The 16,880-nt window shown below is 41.2% G+C and overlaps 1 non-coding gene across 1 annotated transcript; it reads right to left on the bottom strand.

The window, feature by feature from the left end:
- Positions 1 to 2,055: 2,055 nt before the first annotated feature.
- LOC138382012 (U2 spliceosomal RNA) lies at positions 2,056 to 2,250 on the bottom strand. The gene has a single exon (XR_011233201.1). It is a non-coding gene; the product is annotated as a U2 spliceosomal RNA (small nuclear RNA).
- Positions 2,251 to 16,880: the final 14,630 nt, after the last annotated feature.

Below are 16,880 nucleotides of genomic sequence, written 5' to 3'. Positions count from 1 at the left end.
AAAATAAATGTTGTAACCTCAGGAAGGTTGCATTTACAAATTTATATGAACATGTTTGTCTTATTTTTAGTGAGACCCTAAAAGTGGTTTAATTGGTTTATTTTAACTTTAGTCTTTTGGGCTGGGAGTTCAGAGTTTTAGAGGGTCTTTGTTTCATTCATTCAGCAAACATTCATTGAGGGTCTAGTAGGTGCAGCAAGTATAAGTAGACAGAGCCCTTGGCCCGAAAGCACCCATAGTCTCAGGGGAAGACCTGCAAGTCAAGGGGCGATTTCAGCACAGTAGGCTAAGGGGTATGATTGGGGAAAGGGTGATGTGAGAGTTCAGAGGAGAGGTGCCTAGGGACATCGGGGAGGCAAGGAAAGTAAACTAACATTGGTGGTTGTGTCATGCCTTCCTATTAGCAGAAGTCCTTTTGTATTCATTCTCTCTTCTCATCCTGACAGTAGCCCTCCCTGCGGGCCAGGGCAAGGCATTCTTCCTATGGCACCCTGATTCCTGTGTCAGGCTAAAGCGTGTATAACCTTCTAGGCTGCACACTTTGTAGGGGATGGAACCTACATTCACACCTGAGTCTGCTGACAGAAGGGAGCCTGGTGGATCCTGGGTGGAACAGCTCCTGGGTCCCTAGCTGGTGACAAGGAGACGGTTCTCCCTGTAGTAGTGTTAGTATGAAGATGAGTGGAACCAAAGAAGAGATACTTGAGGCCTCGGAAGAAAAAGCCAATCAAGAAAGAGGCTTGGAATTGGCTGGAAAATTTATTCTTTGGACAAGAAACAAACAACAAAAACAAAACAGGGAGACCAAAGGAGAAAGAAAAGAAGAAAAACAATTAAGCTCATTGAAGGACAAAATGTGCCAGTAAGGTCACCTTGAAGAAATGCATGAAAACAGCTAACATGAGCGAATTATTCATCTCCCCAATCCTCATCTGCAAAATGGGGCTATCTTTCTTATGGAGCAGTTGTGAGGATAAGAGACAATATAATTAAAGACCATACCATGGTGCTATCACAGGTGCTCAGTAACTGTGATAACTCCTAAATGTAGGTGTGGCTGCTTCACTACACACAATAGAAAGTAAAAAATAAATAATTTTGTTTTTTTCTGAGACAGAGTCTTGCTCTGTTGCCTGGGCTAGAGTGCTGTGTCATCAGTCTCGCTCATGGCAACCTTAAACTCCTGGGCTCAAGCAATCCTCCTGCCTCAGCCTCCCGAGTAGCTGGGACTACAGGTGCACACCACAACCCGAGGCTAAGTTTTTCTATTTTTAGTAGAGATAGGATCTCCCTCTTGCTCAGGCTGGTCTTGAACTCCTGACCTAAAGTGATCCTCCTGCCTCAGCCTCCCAGAGTGCTAGGATTACAGGTATGAGCCAAAAATACACGATTTTTTCTGGATCAAATTCTAAGATATCTATACTGTTTGGGTGTTGAAAATGAGTTTTTGAATGTGGGAGCATTTCTCTTCCCAGTTATACGTCAGTCTCCTGGTCCCACAAGGTTACGTAGGGCCGACAATAATTTCCAAAGTAAGTGATTTTTACCATCTCCTAATTATAACAAGGGTTTCGGCTGAACTCACACTGTGGGTTCAGAGTTTGGCTGTTTGCACACCTAACAGGGGTGAACATCAATGAGAGTGGGTTTATTTGGTGGTCATCAGGTTGTTCACAAATGGTCTGGTTCTCTTCCTTCTGAGCACACAGTAGGATTACACTTTTTGTCCTCTTGAAGCTAGGCATGCCCATGGGACTTTCTTGAGCTGATGAAAAGTGTTTAGAAGTGTTTTGTCTCACATCTAAGCAGCCTGTAGGAGCCAGACTGCGGAAGCCATGGGAGCATGTTGAGATGGAGCCTCTGTCAGCTTGGCTTCCTGGGTGACTCAGATGAGCAGGGGGCTGTGACAACCCACATGACACATAGGAGACACAAGAAGTGAATGAACCTTTGCTGTGCTTCCCCACCGGCAGTTCATGTGTCACTGCCACGTACCTTGGCCTATTTTGACTGATATATTGAATATTCTAGAGCCTGTTATGTTTGGGTGTGTGTGTGGAGTACACCATTCCTGGAGGTACTGCAATACCAGGTCGATGTATTGGTGGAGTGGACGGAGCAAGTTCCTGGTCCATCTCCCTGCTCCAAAAATCCATTTAGTACATTATCCTTGGACAGAGGATGTATCAGATATTAAACTGGTAAGAACAAATACTACACTTGATCTTACCCCAAAGGCCGAGAAGTGGTTAGCCTTTTTTTCTAACTTAAGGAGGAGAGAGTTTTTGTTTGTTCTCTGCTGCTTTTGTTGAGGGAAGATGAGGATGGAAGGGACAAGGACCAGGGAAGGAGATGGTACCTGTTCTCCTCAGGCCCTCAGTCTAGTTTGAAGTCCCACTGGGTGTCCAGCAGTGACAGCAGAAGCAGAAAAACATGGGTAGATTTGTCACAGGATATGACTGAGACATCACTATGGAGACTCCCAGAAATGACCGGGGGAGATTTAGGAGGAGTGGCTGAGGTCCCGACGGTGGTGCTAGAAGCCACTGTCATTTGGAATTGATATTAATGTGACCTTACATGTATGCATAGGCTTGGGAGGTGTGGGGACAGTGAGTGAGATTATCATTCAGCTGCCCGGGTTCGCCGAGGCCTGCAGCACGCCTGCCAGCCTGTCACAGTGCACATCTGTAGGTCTTTCTGATTGGCATCTGCTTTCTGCTCTGTCGTCTTCCCATAGACTGCTTTGATCTGGTGGTATGCATTCATGTGTATCGTCTTCAGCAGTAAACTGAATGAACAAAGTATTCATTTCATGAGGAAGAAAACCAAAATGTTTAAATAATTGTTATAAAAAGCCACTATAATTTCTAGACTTCATGATGGGACCAATTTTCTTTCTTTTTTTTTTTTTTTTATGAAATAATTTTCTTTTTGGGTGAGAGTTTGGGGAGTGGTTTGCCAACCTACATTTGTCTTTTCTATGAAATGACTTTAAGAAGCCAACAAACTGTCCCAAGGTTAGTCTTATCAGGTGAAGAGTGTTGGAAAAAAAGAAATAATAAGAGACACTCCTACAGAAGTACAGGTATCTGTTCGCTTCTAAATCATGCAAAAAAAAAAAAATAGAGACTATCTTTTATTATAATCAAACTTAAGTTAGGTTGGGAAGGGCTTCCATTTTAACACGCTGTTACAAATTCACAAATTCAGTTGAACTACCTAGGGGATATTTATAGCTTACATTCATCTTAGGCTATCTGACCCCTGCAGGCACCTTAGAGGATTGACTGTTCAGCTCTCTCTCTCTTCTGTTTTGTCATCTTTGTCCCTGTCTTTAGGCAGCAGCATGGAATTTCCTGGTGACACCTACAGTTGTGACCCCAGCTTTGAGAATCCATTAATTCTCCATCTGCTTGGATCAATAGCTAAGGCAACCCTGACGTCACAGTTTTGTGCACAATAGGGCCATCCATCTTCCTCTTGAAATACAGTGTAAGACTGGGGATAATGTCAACATGGAAAATAGAATTTATTCTTTCAATAGTCAATGGCCAATTATTTTTGTTAATATCATATTTCTTTCAAATATAATACCTTAAAAATTTATGAAGCTCTTTCAAACGAATTAACACAATTTCTCACCCCCAAAATGGTGAAGTCCAATGAAATATTATTATCCTCAATTTACTGAAGAGGACACTGAATCCTGCTCCAGGTTGCTAGTTGGTAGTAGAAATGGAATTCAAACTTTGAACTTCATGCTTCTTGGCCTTCTGCCCTTCCTTCATGGGGGGAGGAGCATTGTTAAATAATTAAAGGGTGACATTTTCTACAATCTTTTAATGCTTCAACACTGTTATTTTGCTTCTACACAAAAAGGATTAAAGAATTTTTTTACACTTTGATGTAAAGTATGATGAAGTGCTACTAATGCATGAATTGCCACATTTCTCTGAATAATAAGTTTCTTTCTTACATTGGCAAAGCAAGCTGTGTCTCTGTGAAGCACCCTACAAAGTCACTCAGAAATCTAGCTGCTGAAAAAAAGCATATATATAAGCAGATATCTATGAGTTGACGATTCAGGATAAAAAATGTTAATCAAAAGAAAAGTAAATAGTTGCCTGTATATTACCTAATCCAAACCCTTCCTTATTAGTTCCAGAAAGAATAACAATAAAATGTTAGCAGCAACCATTTACTGAATGTTTATTCTAGGGCCAAACAGGACCCTTCGTCCAGGCACTGCCGTTTAATGCTCACTATAAGCCCATGATGTCAGTGCTGTTTTGGCCCCATTTTATGGATGAGGAACTGAGGCTTACAGAACTTAGGTAACTTGTCCAAGTTTTACAGCAGGCACAGAGCTGAGCAGTACTCACAGTCACACCACTGACTTTATTCTTATACCCGAGGAACTCTCATTTCATGAAAAACAATTTCCCACAAATAAAAAAAACATTCGCTCAACTCAGAAATGAGCTGAAGAAGCCAAGAGACCCATCTAACAGATTTAAGCTTTGCTCATTGGAACCTGGCCTCAGTGGATACTTATTCATCTTGTCAATTTTCCTACAAAATTAATTTGCCTTGCAGCAAAGCCTAAAGACTGTGTGTATTAAACATTACGACTAAGCCAGATCCTCTAGCCAGGCACAAACTGTACAATTTAGAGGAGGAAAAGTGGCAAATTAAGATAAAGCAATGTGAAACATTTTTCAGTGAAAGAAAAGCTAGCCATGTAATTTATTATTTTTCTAGCTACAGGGTCTTGACCCTTTGGGGATGTTGAAAGGAATAAGAGGATTGATTGAGGAAAGGGAAAAACAGCAACTTGAAAAAGCTCGTGGCAGATTAGATGGTGTTATGATGCCTGGTCATGACTTCCTCCTGCCAAATGAGATTCATTAAAGAAAACTCTTAAGTAAATTAAAACTCTGCTCGCCAGTATCCTCCCCTCCAGATGTGAACAGCCGACTGTGGCTCGTTTGACAACTTGGCTGTGGGTAATCAGTAGAAACATTTCTATTAAGAGGGATGAGGAGAAGCACTGGGAAATATTTTATGTGCTTTTAACCAGAAATGACAAAAACAGCTGACTGATTGATGACTTCTTATATCGGGAACCCAAGATGCTCTCACCACGCGGAGCAATTGCTCATGAGTCCAGACTGTGGTTCCTGACTTACGTATATGACAAGAAGATGGCCAGGAGTGCAGCAGTGCCGGGGAGACGCTGGCCTAGAGAGCGTCAGACCCCTTGTGAGTTGTGGGTTTTTTCTGGACTCATCACCAGGGCAGCTTATTTGTGTTCTAGGTTATAGCAACAGTTCCTCCTTGTTGGGCATTTCAGTTTATGGAAAGTGGCAGAAAACAGAATTGTCCATGTTAAATGAAAACAAACTTCCAGTTCTGCTGTTTTTTATATATATATATATGTGTATATATATATATATATCCATTGAGACAGCACTCAAAGGACACATCTGGTCAGCGGGGCTACAAAATGACACCGTTCCTTCCTAGTGTGGTGGGCTGCACCTGGGAGAGGACAGTGTAGGTCACACACCTTGCCTTGCATCTCTAACGCCGAGGGGGAGTTTAGAGCGCCCCCTCCCATCACCTAAATCCCAGGAAATAGGAATGTTGATGTGAATCAAAGGAATACATTTATTTGCTTGAATCTTTTCCTAGATCGTAAGCTTTTTAAAAACAAGGACTTAATTATATTCACAATTTCTAGTTTAGTGCTTGGCTTATAATAGGAGCATAATAAATATTTTGAATTAAACAATAAAGGAATGGGTTTAGACCTGATTTTAAAATGGAGGAGTTTACTTTTTTCCCTCACTTTGAGGAGCTGTGCTCGCACAGGGTGCAGGGGTGCTTCTCGCAAGAGAAGAGTCCTCCCCTCAGAAGACCAAGTGCGTCCAGGGTGCGCACAAAGGGGAAGGAGGTGTGGAGTGGGCTCCGTGGCTCACTCTACTCCAGTCTTAGTGGGGAAGGTGGCCTTGTAGTTTTCAATTTGTCCTGAAGCTGACTAGGGCATGAAACTCCAATTCAGTGTTCTCAACCTTCACTGAACCTTAGAATCTACTGGGAGTATTTAAAAAAACCAAATACACCAGGATCCCACCCCATATTAATTCAATAAGAATCCAGGGTGGTGAAACCGAAGGGAATGAGTACCGTAAAAAAATCTCTGCCGTGCACCACAGTTGGGGCCACGGCTCCAGTTCGGTGGTTCTCAGCTTGGTGCTATGTCAGAATTACTCGTGAATGTTAAAAATATGTGAATACTGTGCCCCACTTCCAGAGGGGGGACCCAGGGGGTCCGTTTGGGTTCACACTTCTGCATAGACACAGCATTTGGAAGAACATCAGGATTGAGACCAGTCTTTGTTCAGGGTTTTACCTTTCAAAGAACAGATTTCTGGGTTCTTCCTAAATCTACTGACTCAAACCCTTTAAGAGAGGGGCATGGGAACTTGTAGTTTAAAAAGTGCTATGGGAGATACTCACCATTAGGGAAACATCACTCTGGCTCTCTGTTTCTCAAAGCGTGGCCCCCAGACCAGCAGCATCGGTACCACCTGGGGAACTTGTTAGAAGTGCAAATTCTAGGGCTGCACCCCAGACCCACTGAATCAGAAACTGGGGGGGGGGGTTGCCACCCAGCGGTCTGTCATTTAACAAGCTTTAACAAGCCCCGCAGGTGATTCTGATGCCTGCTCCACCTTGAGAACCACTGCTCCTCTTCCCTGCTTCTCAAAGTGTGGGCCCTGCACCAACAGCAATGACATCACCTGGGAGTTTGTTAAAAATGCAGACTCTTAGGCCCCAGCTGGAAGGAGTTAGAATCTACATTTCAAAAAGATCCTCAGGTGAGTCATAAGCACCTAAAGTTTGAGGCTTCTAAAGTTTGAGAAGCCCTGCTTATAACCCAAAATAAATACTTCTTTGCTGTCAAAATAAAAAAAGTAAGCTCCTTTAACGAGAAGCAAAATCCAAAATCAATATGTCTCCTTTTGAGCATAGAATAATAACTTTTACTAATGATGGCTTTAATTATAGAGAAACTATGAATCAAATCACTTGGAACTATACTACTAAAATAAATCCCTGCTTTGTGTTATTCATTAAGCCGAAGTAAAAGATTCAAGTGAAATTAGATGTCAAGTTCTAACCCCTATCCTGTATGACTAGTACTTTCCATAATGTTTCCTAATTCAGTGTAGAGTCTGTCAAATTATTTTACTCCAGAGCCTGATTTTGAAGTGTACATTTGGGGCATACCTTCACATAGGCACATATATACACACATATCCATCTATTGGATTAGTCAGGGTTCTCCACGGAAACAGAACCAGTGGGACATACGGAGCTAGGCAGGGAGCGGGGGAGGTATTTTAAGGAGTTGGCTCACACGACCGTGGGGCAGCGAGTCCAAAATATGCAGGGCTGGGCAGAGGCTGCAGATTCCAGGGAGAGTTGATGTCGCAGCAGGAGTCTGAAGGCAGAATTCCTTCCTCCTTGAGGGACCTCAGTCTTGACTCCTAAGGCCTGAGACTGATTAGCTGAGGCCCACCCACATTAGGGAGGCTACCCTGCTTCGTTCAGATCTACTGATTTAAAAGTTAATAACTTCTAAGAAAATCCCCTCACAGAAATATCCAAACTGATGTTTGACCAAACAACTGAACACCACAGTCAATTTTAAGTTGACACTTAAAATTAACACTCTATCTCCACACACACACACACACACACACACACAGACACACACACACACATACATACATGCACAGACACACACACACATACATATACGTTTATGAAATATATTTTTGAAAGTTTTAGAAAGTCATACAATATAGCTATTATCAGAGCTAGTGATAATTCATAAAGTGTGTCTGTTAGTCATTTGCAATTGAACTCTCTGGGGTTTTTCTTGTTTTCTCCCCTTCCCCGCCTTTTCTCATTTTGCAATAAATCTTGTGTTCAGACAATATAAAATCTTTATATAACCCCTGGTGTTCCAGATGGTTGTCACACTTGCTCAGTCTCTGTTATAACTGTTAACAGCAAATTTGAATTAAGTAAATAATTTCTGATAATTGCAACTTAAAACACATGGTGAATCTTTATTTATTTTACACATGACCCACTGGGTTTAAATAAACTTGGCCTGGACCCACATTTCAAAGCTTGGAGCAGTCAAAAGTCTTTTTTATTCTTTTTCCAAATTACCAGGCTAATGTCCTCACCGCTTTTTCTGCCGTGGCTTCCGTGTCTGTGAGGGCTGTTGAGTTGTGGCCTCTGCTGTCCAAAATGGCAAATCCAAACTAGGTAAAAGCAGTGGGACAGTTGTCATGGACATTGACACCTATTAGTTTTGAGGCCTTTTCAATTAGTGCAGTGTTTTTAAAACAAGAAAAATGATTTCTGTATGATACTATGAAGGTCATTTGTGTAGGTAAGACTGAAGACAGTGTAGTTTTGCATGGCTCAAGGAAAGAAAAGAAGATTAATTTATAAGACAGTGTCTGATAGCTTCTTGGACTTTTGCTTGGGCTTGCCTTAGTTGCTATGCATGCAGATCACTTTAGACCACCACCAAGGTCAGGTTACTGGCTACCAAAAGTCATGCAAAACACCGTGGAAATGACAGCAGGTCTAGAGATGCGTTTGGCCACCATTTGTTTAGGTGGATGATGGTATCAGGCAGGACTCTCAGCTATGACAGAAACTCAACTCATCCAGTTTAAGGAAAAAGGAGGCTTTGTGGGAAGATACCACACAATCGAAGACTGGCTGGAAGGCTGAGGGCAGCTCCAGGCACTTGGGGCCGGCTCCTACATTCCAGGATCGGCTTATCGCTTATCTTTCTCCCAGGCTTCTCCCTAAGGTGGGGTGACTGCTGACCACGCCGAGGTCCCCTGAGTACAACTCAAGGTCAAAGAGGGAACAGGATTTCCTATCAGCTTCAGCAGAAAAATTTCACTAGTTGAGTCACGTGCCCGGCCCTAGCCTGGTCACGACAGGCAGGAAGAGGGTTCTGTGAGGACTCAAGCCCAGGTCATTTACCTTCTTATGGATTTGTCCCTAGAAAAAGTGGGGACAGAGTTGAGCTGGGCAGATAAAAACAAAAGCTACTAGAGTTTAACTAAGAATTTGCTTGTTCATGGATTTTAATAGCTCTGTTGGAAGCCTCCTTCTTCTCTGGGGAAGTTTCTCACCCTTCTGTAAAGAGGTTTTTAGTTTTTTGTAGCATGCTCCCCAGTGCAGCCATTTTTGCTTATGGCAGATTTTTTGTGCTCCATCTCATATTTATTCTTCTCCTTGGGAAACTTTTGCTATGATAGCAAGATGTTCTTTGTATTTGGTATATATTGGGGTTCTGTTTGGTTCTGGTATAATAATTATCTGGCATACGGCATAATTATTTTTAATGGCTTTGTTGAGTAAGTAGGTGTTCTTGTATCAGTATCTTGGACACCTAAATTGTTTCTAATTTGCTCTCTTATATTCCTTTTGCTTTTTTTTTTTTTTTTTACAACAGAATACCTGAGATAATTTGCTGTCTTATAAATGTGGCAATATGGGATTTTCTTTTACCTTCAAATCCATCTTTTCTTTCTCTCTTCACCTTTTGTGTATAACAATGCTTCAAGGCTGGCACGGTGGCCCATGCCTGGAATCCTAGCACTCTGGGAGGCTGAAGTGGGAAGATTGCTGAGTTCAGGAATTCAAGACCAGCCTGAGTAAGAGTGAGACCCCATCTCTACTAAAAATAGAAAAATTAGCCAGGCATCATGGTGCATGCCTGTAGTCCCAGCTACTGGGTAGGCTAAGGCAGGAGGATCTCTTGAGCCCAGGAGTTTGAGGTTGTAGTGAGCTATGATGGTGCCACTGCACTCTACCCAGGGTGACAGACCAAGACTCTTTCTCAAAAAACAAAAACAAAAAAGCCCCCCCAAACCCCACGATACTTCAAAATATTGCTATGATAGGCTGTTGATATGAGGAAGAGAAAGGTTTTGGGGTTTTTTTTTTTTGAGACAAAGTCTTGTTCTGCTGCCCAGGCTAGAGTGCCACGGTATCAGGTTAGCTCACAGCAACCTCAAACTCCTGGGCTCAAGAGATCTTCCTGCCCTAGCCTCCCGAGTAGCTGGAACTACAGGCCTGTGCCACCAGGCCTGACTAATTTTTTTTATTTTTAGTTGTCTGGATAATTTCTTTCTATTTTTAGTAGAGACAGAGTCTCACTCTTGCTGAGGCTGGTCTCAAACTCCTGACCTCAAGTGATCCTCCCATCTCAGCCTCTCAGAGTGCTAGGATTACAGGGGTGAGCCTCTGTGACCAGCCAGTTTGGGTTTTTTTTCCAGTAGAAGTTAGGTGTGTCGTGGGAAAGGTTTGTTTTTCCAGTGGATGTTCTTCCCTAAAGAATCTCAAAAGCCAATGTTTCTCCCATGAAGCATGGTAAGGACCTGATGCTACCTCTCCCAGGTTAGAGATACTAATAACTTTAATGGCAATGCAAGAAGGAGCACGTACTCTGGAGGAAAAGGACAGGAAATTAAAAAAAAAAAAAAAAAAAAAGACAGAATCAGGGAGAACATAGAAAAAACAAATTCTTGGAAACCCATCCATGAAAGACTCTGGATGGACAGTAAGGGGTTTATGGTTTCAAACAATAGAAACCAACTATAGGTAACTTAAGCATTGGAAAGGTACGAATAGGTCATAAGATTTAAAGATAAATTCATGAACTAGACTTAGAGAAGGCAGACATAGAGAAGTTCCAGAAATCCAGTGTGGAGGAACTAATGGGCAGTCTCCGGCACTGGGCCCTCAAGATAAATTAGCTTCAGTCACTGGTTTAGCTGGGCTTGGCCAGGGGAGATCAGACTTCTTGCATGGTCATATCAAGTCTATGTACAATGACAGAGGGGTAATTGCTCAAAGCAAACTAAAGGTGTTGCTACTAGAAGAAAGAGGAATTGATGTTGGACAGGCAGAAACAACAGTTTCCCTTTACAATGTTTAGATAGGAAATGAGAAAATATGTTCATCATCTTCGGGGACCATTTGCCTTTGTGATGGGCCAGTAATAGGACTGCTTTATTTCTTGTAGGGCTGTACTCTAATATAGGCAAAACCATGGAATTACATGAGTAATGAAGATCTTTTGCATTTGTTTTTGTCTTCTTCCGCCGGGTTATTTTCTGGGGCAAAATTCCCAGGAGTGGAATTATCAGGTCAGAGAGGATGATTATGTTTGTAGCTGCACAGCTTCAATTCTAAACAGAAAACAAATGACAGCAAAGATATTCAAGAAAGGGCAAAAAAAAAAAAAAAAGATCAATGTATTTGGCCCACCCTAATTTTGCCAATCATTTTTTTTTTGTTTGTTTTTTACAGTCCTAAACTAGAGACCGATTGTCAATCATGTTTTGTGAAGGATACAAGAAGAGATATGGAATCATAGTTAAGAGATGAAGGAACAATATTATTAAAAATCTGGGGAGTAGCAATCAATCTCGATCTTGATTGTGTTTGGTACTTTAGATTTTGAGCAACAGAGGCATCCTCAGTTTACCTCAGTTGATGGTAGCTTTTTTCTTTTTAATACAAAATTTATTTTGAAGTAAGGGACTAAAAAGTTGCAACTACAGAAAAAACTCTTTTTTTCCTTAACCAGTTGAGGGTAAATTGCCAACCTAATGCTCATCGCTGCTGAGGACATCAATGTTCATTTTGTACAATACAAACAAGGACATTCTCCTGCATAACTATAGCACACCCATCCAAGGTAGGAAACTTATACTGATAACATTTCTACCATCTAATCCTCAGACCCATTCAAGTTTTGCTAATTGTCCCTTACAGGGAAAAAAATCCAGTTTGGAATCAAGCATTGCAGTTAGTTGTCATCTTTTATTATTATTATTATTTCAGAATATTACAGGGGTACAAATGTTTAGGTTACATATATTATCTTTGCCCTGCCCAAGCCAGAACTGCAAGCGTGACCATCCCCCAGATGGTGCGCACTGCACCCATTAGGTGTGAATATACCCATCCCCTTCTCTCCCCCCACCTTCCCGACACCCGATGAATGTTACTACTATATGTGCGCGTGAGTGTTGATTGATTAGTACCAATTTGATGGTGAGTACACGTGTGCTTGTTTTTCCATTCTTGTGATACTTTAGTTGTCATCTTTTTTGTCTTCGTCCATCTGGAATACTTCCACAGTCTTTCCTTGACTTCCATGTCCTTGATACTTTTGAAGAGTATGGACAGTTATTTTACTATTAGAGAAGTGATATTGTATTTTTCTCATTGCATCCCACCAGGTAGTGCCCAATTTTGATGTGTGCCATTTACTATGCTACTTCCTTGGTCACCTGATTAGAAGTGATGTCTGCCAGGCTTCCCCACTGTAAAGTCACTCTTTCACCATATGTGGTTAGTTCATCCCTATTCAGTTAGTAAGTATTTTGTGGGGCAGTACTTTGAAACTATGTAAATAGCTGCTTCCTCTTCAAATTTTGAATTTAATTATATTAATATGGACTAATGATTTTCTATTTCATTCAATGAGTTAGAATACATTATCATTATTTGTTTTGATGCTCAGATTGTCTCAGATTTAGGGCTCCTTCAAGATGGTTCCGGTGTCCTTTTGACATGGCCCATCATTCTTTGAGCATTTACCTGGTTTCTGGATCAATAAGATATTCCAGATCATTCTATAATTTTCCTGCTCCAGCCTTGGAATCAGCCATTTGTGTAAGAAACCCTGGTTTATTTTTAGAGAGAATGGTATTTAAGAACAAGATCTGGGTGCTAGGTGTGCTCATTGCTGATGAGTTGTGTTATCATGATGGGCTCATGACTCCTGGGTCTCTTCAGTAGAGCTAGAGAATACACACACACACACACACACACACACACTCGACATATATACTTGTTTCTGTGTCTATATCTCCATCTCTCTATCATCTGCCTATCTATCAAAAACATAAGGTCACAGTGATATCACAGGGTCTATGCTGGTTCCATTATCCTTAATTTACTTGTTTGTCCCATCTCCCTATATGTAGCCAATCTCCCATCACCCCTGCTGCCTCCTCCCCAGCAAAGACAGCTCCTCATCCCGCCAGTGCTCCGGCCCTCCATCCCCCAGGTGTATACCCTCCCACCCTGCTTGGGCTCCCAAACCTCTCTGACAGCTGCCCTGGCCACCCCCACACGTGGGTGCCCTTTTCATCCTTCTCAGGCTCTGACACCGCTTTCTGGGAAGTCCCTCAGCATGGACAGAAGGAGGTTTCTTTTGAGGGAAAAAACACCAGCAGTGGTTTTCGAAGGGTCTGTTTCCTGGGCCCTTTTCTTTTCTTTCCTTTCCTTTCTCTTTCCTTTCTCTTTCCTTTCTCTCTCTCTCTCTCTCTCTCTCTCTCTCTCTTTCCTTCCTTCCTTCCTTCCTTCCTTCCTTCCTTCCTTCTTTCTTTCTTTCTTTCTTTCTTTCTTTCTTTTTTTGAGACAGAGTCTGGCTCTGTCACCCGGGCTAGAGTACAGCATTATTTGCATTAATAGAACAAGCCATGTGACTGAGTTTTGTAATTCAGCCTGCTCAAGAACTAGAGGGCCTTGCAGTCAGACACCCACTGCTTTCTTTGTTTGTTTGCTCTGAGACAGAGTCTCACTCTGTTGCCCGGGCTAGAGTGCCGTGGTGTCAGCCTAGCTCACAGCAACCTCAAACTCCCAGGCTCAAGTGATCCTCTGCCTCAGCCTCCCCAGTAGCTGGGACTACAGGTGCACACCACAACGCCAGGCTAATTTTTTCTATTTTTAGTAGAAGTGTGGTCTCACTCTTGCTCAGGCTGGTCTCGAACTCCTGACCTCAAGCGATCCTCCTGCCTCGGCCTCCCAGAGTTCTAGGATTACAGGTGTGAGCCATAGCACTGGCCTGGGCCTTTGTCTTAAAAGATCATCGTAAAGACAGGTAACCCAGGGGGCCATTTAGAACCGTTGAAGGCCATGCTAGACTAGTATGCAGCCAAAAAGACCATAAAAGAGCTCAAACTCTTAAGCATTACATAATTTTCGATGCAGATGGCCTCCTAGAGACTGTTTTGTCCTTGAGGAAGCCAAGGCCTTAGCAGGTTGCTCATGCAATACTTCTCCTTTGGTTTTGTCCAGAAGAGCATGGACTTCCAGAAAAATGTCCTGTTACTTGCTGCTGTGCCTTAAGTCCCTAAACTTGTTTCAGTTGGCACATTGAACCTCTCTCCCTATTGAGACTTCAGGGAAACTTGTTGGTGAGACCCTTCTCTGTGAACCTCCACGTGCCTGGAGTAGACAAGTGCAGAGATGGTTGTTCAGCTGAGCATGGGAAGGCATTGAGAGGAAGTGCTGGACAAACCTCCCCACAGCAGATCCCAGAGGGCTTCTGTGGCTTTCTCAAGCCTACAGAGTGATGGGTGGCACATATAGGGCAAGGCTGAGGCCAAGGGTGGAGAGCCTTGTAATGTTGGAAGACCACATTAATTTAGCTGTAATCAAATAAGGCCACATTCAAGAAACTTCAATTAGATATACTTAAAAATGTACATTATTTTGTAAAAATCTAACTACTATGTACTTAATAATTTCGAAAAATCAAAACTATTTGCTAATTTTAAAGTTAACCTTTTAATGACTTTGTTGTGTCTACTTTTTGTTGGAAAGCATTTGAATATTTGGTTGCAGCATGGGGGTCCACAGTTTGAGTTGATCCTCTACATGGGTATCAGTCATTTGTAACCTTAAGGGCATCTTGATTTGGGTTAGGTAGGAAAATGTAGATTTGCACCAGTAAGTGGTTGAAAAGCAAGAAAGCATTTTTTGAGCATGTTGCTGAAGGCATGGGTATTCTACTGCATTTTTCCATATTTCGATTGGATCTTTCTTAGCATCAAACAATGACTTTAAAATGTCATCTGCGGAGAACTCAATCAATTCCATCTGTAGTTCTTTAGGTGTCTTGGTGATATCAACTAGGTGAGGCTGAAATGCTAATTTGAGTATGATGTCATGATTCTCAAAGTCAGTGAAACTTTCATTGTATTCTCCAATTAATAGGTCTGTAACAGCTACATATTCTCCAAATGATTTGCATATATCATCCTGCTCATCAATGATCTTTGCTAATTGGAGAAAATGTTCATCTGAAATTTCCTTTTGAAGAAGTGTTTTGAAAAAAGCTTTTTTTGAAATGCTTGTTTGTGGCTTTTTTTTTTTTTGCCACATATAATATATAGACTTAGTTTTATCTTGCAAAGAAATATTCAAGTCGTTTTGATTTGACATAGTATCACACAGAAATGCTGCATTCCTATTGAAATCTTCTTTCAGTAATTCCCATTACTGATTCTGTTCTTCATGAAATTTAACTATCTGTTCTCACAGAGATAAAATTTTGGCTAATACCTGTCCCTGCGATAGCCAACATACTTTAGAATGACACAGCAAATCCACACTGAATACCTCATCCTTCAACTTTAGCATGTTATGAAACTGATGATGCCGTGTTGCATTTGCAGGAATATAGTTAACAACATTTATAACTTATTTCAAAGTGTCACTAAAAATAGTAGCTTTAGCACAGAGATTTTGCTGATGCAAGATACAATGAAAACAAATGAGAGCATCTGAATCTATTAATCTTTTTAATCTATGCAAAAAAATCCTTCATGTTTTCCTGTCATGGAAGATGCACCTTCTGTGTATGCATTCATTAAATTTACCAAATGCAGTCCAACTTCACATTTATCCTGAAAGTTGTTGATGATATCTATTCCCCATGCTCTGTTTGCAAGAGTCCTCAAGGCAAGTAACTCTTTGTAGCAAAGAAAATCTTCTGTTATGACTCAAATGAAGAATAAAGCCTGCACGAGGTCAGTAGTATCAGTTGACTCATCCAAAGTGATTGAATAATATATATTTTCCTTTTGAAGTATTGCATGAAGTTGTTCTGTTAAGTTGAAGGCTAATTCATGCTGCTGATCAGTTATGGTTCTCCTTGAAAGAGACAATTGTTTGTACTTTGAAACGTTATTGGGGTCTAAAGCATCCTACAACTTTGACAATGCATTCTTTCACAATTTCTACATTACTACTTCCCCTTTTTCCCCAAGTATATAAGTTACTTTATAAGTTGCTTCAATGGCATTGTTTCCAGGTTTTATTGCTGCTTGAAAGAATTGTCTTTGCTTTTGCTTTTCATCTTTTAATTTCTGCAATACAACCTTTCATGCCTCTCCTAATTTAAAATATGTGTGGTCCTTATGAGTGTTATAATGCTGATGAGCATTGAATTTCTTTAATGTTGATATTGTAGTATCACAAGGCAAGCAAATCATCTTATCGTTAGCAGAAACAAGATAATATTGCAATTCCCAATCCTCATTAAACATGTGTTTTCTTCCTTTGGTGTTCTCTTGGTCTTCTTTGACATCATGGGCTGTTAAGCAGACGATTAAAAAATACAGTGGAGCTGTGCAACTATTCACAAATTCCACTTCAAACAGAAACACAATGCACTGTTGTCAAAACCTGATAACAGACTGGCATATTTGACCCCATTAACTCTCGCCAACCAGCCTTGTGCAGTAGTGGTGCCAGTCATTTGGGGAAATTTTGAACTAAATCCTGAGCGAGTGTAATAGCCGTCAATTTAGCCCCATGGCTTACTAATGTTCTAATTGTGCTAGTCAATCTGGGAGGATTATTTCATTCAAACTTATCTTATTCTTTGATATTTTAAATAGGTTCATTTTAAAAATAAAATACAAATATAAAAGATGAACAAAAATGTATTAATTAAAAAA

The sequence above is a fragment of the Eulemur rufifrons genome, chromosome 3 (assembly GCF_041146395.1).
Source record: "Eulemur rufifrons isolate Redbay chromosome 3, OSU_ERuf_1, whole genome shotgun sequence".
Lineage (NCBI taxonomy): Eukaryota > Metazoa > Chordata > Mammalia > Primates > Lemuridae > Eulemur > Eulemur rufifrons.
The sequence above is the reverse complement of the archived record's forward strand: the minus strand, read 5'-3'. Positions and strand labels throughout refer to the sequence as shown.